Source organism: Callospermophilus lateralis, chromosome 11 (genome assembly GCF_048772815.1).
Source record: "Callospermophilus lateralis isolate mCalLat2 chromosome 11, mCalLat2.hap1, whole genome shotgun sequence".
In the NCBI taxonomy this organism is placed as follows: Eukaryota; Metazoa; Chordata; class Mammalia; order Rodentia; family Sciuridae; genus Callospermophilus; species Callospermophilus lateralis.
Window position 1 is genome coordinate 74,585,087 of NC_135315.1, and position 4,774 is coordinate 74,589,860.

At 42.7% G+C, this 4,774-nt stretch overlaps 1 pseudogene; it reads left to right on the plus strand.

Moving 5' to 3' along the window:
* The first annotated feature begins 1,929 nt into the window (after nucleotides 1-1,929).
* On the plus strand, nucleotides 1,930-2,562 carry LOC143410437 (protein lin-28 homolog A pseudogene; annotated as a pseudogene).
* The last annotated feature ends 2,212 nt before the right edge of the window (nucleotides 2,563-4,774 follow it).

Here is a 4,774-nt window from a genome sequence, read left to right on the forward strand (position 1 = left end):
ATACATTGCCAGACATAAAAAGCATCCATGCAGATGTATTTGTCAGTAAATAAGCAGTGCAGTGTTTTGCTTCATCCATTTCAGAAGATAACATTTACATGCATCCCTCTTTTCTTTCTTCCTCTCTCAGTGGCCTAAACCTGGCACCAGTGGCAAGACTGGGAGCAACCTGGGATAAACTTCCCAATAAATATGAAAAGCTATTTCAGGATCTCCAAGACCTATTTGACCCTTCCAGGAACATGGCAAAATAATGTGATGTCCTCAAAAGTCAAAACCTGCAACCTCCCATAATTCCTCTATTCCCAGTTATCAAGAAGGATCTCACATTCCTTCATGAAGGTAAATGCAAGGTAGGGGAGTTCCACCTTCACTTGTAGCAGTATATAATAGATGCCATGTGATTTCCATTTTCTTCTTTGCCAATTACAGGAAACAATTCAAACCTAGATGGGCTGGTCAACTTTGAGAAGCTAAGGATGATTGCAAAAGAGATCTGGCAAGTTGGCTGAATGGCTTCAGTTAATGTTGACCCAGGTCTCATGTTCAGGACTCGGTGAGAGATTCACCTCCAGTGGCACATACAGGACTAGAGAGCTTAAGCTTAGAGTTTTCATACTAATGAAGAAATTTTACATATTTATATCTGCAGAATTGCAGACAATATATTAGGATGTACCAAGAATCGCCATCAAAAATTCATTTGGAGTAGATGTCTAACTTGGCATCATGTGTAATTTTGACTATTTGTAAAAAGTTTGTCCTTCAACTATTTTTAAGTAAACATGAATCACAGATATTTATTCCTTATTTTTTAGAACACTTTCTTGTAAATATGTAAATATCCCAAACAGTATTGTCTTCTTATTCACATGATAGATTTAGATGTCACCTTAGTAAAAAATGACTAGGAGACAAAATAAGTCAATCTTTTTCTAGAAGAAAAATAAATATGTTTGTCATTTCAACCAGAAAAATTGTGTCTAGTAAGGTGGTGTATGTGGGATGATTATGCAGTTTAATGTTTGTGGGCTTGTAGAAGGGCTTATGCAAATGTTTAGACCTTTATTTCTGAACTTGTGAACTCCTTGTCTATTTCTGCACCTGTGCTTCAATCTCCATGGCTCTCATGTAAAGGAAGAAGAAATGGGAGAAGAGTTTGAGAGAGGTGGTGGAGGACTTGTATAGCCACACATAGTTCTTGCTCAGTTCATTGCATTATTTTCCTACCTGCTATATTTTTTGACAATTTGCATTGTTTGAAATCTCTTTCCCTAACAGAATTTTAGATGTCAAACTGACTTCAAGTGTAATCTGTTGGGGCCTGTGCTTTTGAAGTCATGATCCATGAGATCTGTGAAATGTTTGATGATTATTTGGGGAACTATGGCCAGACATATTTCCAGGCTCTGAGAAAAAAAATAATATAATCTGTGCCTTGAAATTAGGAGAGCCCAAAGGAGGGGAAGGGAAGAAGAATATTAGAAAATATTTAAATTGTGCAATTTAAATACTACTGCACAGATATTTTAGTACATATGAATAATGTAACAGGTGCCCACAGAGTTAAAATCATATGTTTACAGATTAATGAAATACAGTTTCCATTATATATAAAACAATATTTAAAAAAATGATTTTTAACAATTCATGTGCTAAACAGTTTATGTGTGTAGATGATCACATTTGCATGATTGTTATATTAACAGATTTATTATATTATTATAAAAACGCATCACATTCAACCCAAGGAATATGAAAACAATTGAGAATAGTGGAGCTAATTTTATTTGAATCTTTAAAACACCATTTTTTAGGAGATGTAAAGATAATACAAGGCTCTTCTCCGAACCACCCCTTTGCCTGCGGACTTCTCTGGGGCCAGCAGCTGCCCGACTAGGGGCCCGGCCACGGGCTCAGCAGACGACCATGGGCTCGGTGTCCAACCAGCAGTTTGCAGGTGGCTGCACCAAAGCGGTGGAGAAGGCGCCCGAGGAGGCGCCGGTGGACGCGGCCCGGGCAGCAGACGAGCCGCAGTTGCTGCACGGTGCCGGCATCTGTAAGTGGTTCAACGTGCGCATGGGGTTCGGCTTCCTGTCCATGACCGCCCGCGCCGGGTTGCGCTCGACCCCCCCAGTGGACGTCTTTGTGCACCAGAGTAAGCTGCATATGGAGGGCTTCCGGAGCCTGAAGGAGGGCGAGGCAGTGGAGTTTACCTTTAAGAAGTCTGCCAAGGGCCTGGAATCCATCCGTGTTACTGGCCCTGGTGGTGTGTTCTGTATTGGGAGTGAGAGGCGGCCAAAAGGGAAGAACATGCAAAAACGCAGATCCAAAGGAGACAGGTGTTACAACTGTGGTGGGCTAGATCATCATGCCAAGGAATGCAAGCTGCCACCCCAGCCCAAAAAGAGCCACTTCTGCCAAAGCATCAATCATATGGTAGCCTCATGTCCACTGAAGGCCCAGCAGGCACCCAGCTCCCAGGGCAAGCCAGCCTATTTCCGGGAGGAAGAAGAAGAAATCCACAGCCCTGCCCTGCTCCCTGCAGAGGCCCAGAATTGAGCCATAGCGGGTGGGGGCTATTCTTTTGCTATCAGGAGTTCAAGGAGCAGGCATCAATTGGCAGAGTGGAGAAAGTGGGGATAAGGGTGGGTTGGGGGTAGCTGGCAGTGCCAAGTTTCTCAGGCCGGGGTTCCCCACATCATCCCATCTTCCCTTTCAGTGGGGGGAAGGGGCGAGACAAAGGAACTCCAACCATGCTCTATAGAAATGCAAGTAAGGGCTTTGGGGCAAAGCCACCTTAAAACCTGTGTGCTTTATCTGAGTCTTCACCCCAAAACCTCTAGCTTTTGAAAGTGGCCTGGATGATAGGGAGGTTGTTTTCCTTTCAAAGAAGGAAATGTAATAATATTTCCCTTGCCAGGGCATGAAACAGTTAACACAGAAGATCAGATGAATGGACCCAACCCACATTCTGTGGGAGAATCTCAGGAGCAAAGCAGGGTTTTCACATCTTGTTTCCTTCCTCATAATCCAATCTTGGGATATAGTGCTGGAAACTGTCCCAAGTCATGGGTCGTGAGGATAGGCAAAAGGGGTGGTTGGGGAAATAGCTGCAGACCCACTGCTCCTTGCTCACTTCCACTCTCTGGGCCAATGTGATTTTATTTATTTGCTCCCTTGGATAACTGCACCTTGGGTCCCACTTTCTCCAGGATGCCAGCTGCACTATCTGTGTGCAAATGACGTATCTTGTGCATTTTAACTTTTTTCCCCCTTAATATAAATATTCTGGTTTTGTATTTTTGTATATTTTAATCTAAGGCCCTCATTCCTGCACTGAGCAATCTCAGGGATAAGGCGGCAGCAGCTCCAGGTCTGCACAGCAGGAATAATTTTTGTTGTTGTTTTTATCACCATGGAGAGCAACCATTTGGAGTGCACAGCCTATTGAACTACCTCATTTCTGCCAATTAGAGCTCACTTTTCTGCTATACTGTCCTCTTGAAACCCCCTCCACCTTAAATGTTTCATAGGAGACTAGGTTTTAATTGAGTTGCCCCATGACTTGATCTCCTTGTACTGGAAGACTGGAATTAGTCTAAACAAAAAAAAAGTGGTGCAGAGAAGTTTGAGAGGTGGGGGCCCAGAGAGGAAGCCAAAGTTAAGTGATGGTTGTCTAATGCTAGGGCATGGAACTTGCTTTACAGATCCATCCTTCACCAGATTAGCCTAGGCCTACCATGTACAACAGGATGTATATATGTTTTTGTTTTAAATTTTTTTTAAAAAAAGAGAGTAAGGATGAGTTCAAAGACTAGTACCCTTATCCCACCCTGTGCTGTACTAGGAAGGCTATATGAACAAAGGGCTAAATTCCTTAACCTTCCAAAACTCTTGGCTTCCAGGGAGACCCATAGCAAGGACTCTTTGTGGCGCCCAGAGCCAGTGTCCTGCCCTGCTGCAATAATTATGAGTAGTGTCAAGGTAGCTAAAAGAGGAAAGAAAGGGAGTTTTGTTTATATGCTGTGAGATCACCACAAACCTACCTCACTGTGTTGAAATGGGATAAATGCAATAGAACACATTGGGTGGTGTGTTTCTGATCCTGATTTCTTGTCTCCCCCAGATGCTGCCCCCCTCTAGTTATTATATTTGTCTGGGCTTTGTAGGACTTTACTGAATCTCTGAGTTGGTGATTGCTAGGTGGCCTAGTTTGTGTAAATATAATGTGTTGGTCTTTCTCCATGTTCTTTTGGGGTTTTATTGTTTACAAACTTCTTTTTGTATTGAGAGAAAAATAGCCAAAGCATCTTTGACAGAAGGTTCTGCACCAGGCAAAAGGATCTGAAACATAAGTTGGGGGTCCTCTTCTTGAAATGGGGGTCTTAAACCATCTTTTATGTTCCTCTTTCCCTGTTTGCTATTTTGGGCCAGATCTTCTGTCCTAAAAGCCTGACTCTTATCCTACCTTCTTCCTCAAAAGAAAACCTACACACACATTTAATCCTTTGAGTGTCTCTACAACTCTTAAATGACTTATGCAGAATTCCTAAAGAAGCTGGGATTCCCTGCCCCTTGTTCCTAACCTCCAGAGTCAAGACCAGCTCTTGATGCAATTCATGCCAAATACCACACTACTGTTTGCATGGATCAAACCTACTTAATCTGTAATTCTAAAGTAGAGAGAAGCAATTGGGGGCTTTCCACGTACAAAGTGGGGTCAGGAGACCAGGAAAGAAAATATGAATGTATGTTCAAGTCACTCAGGAAC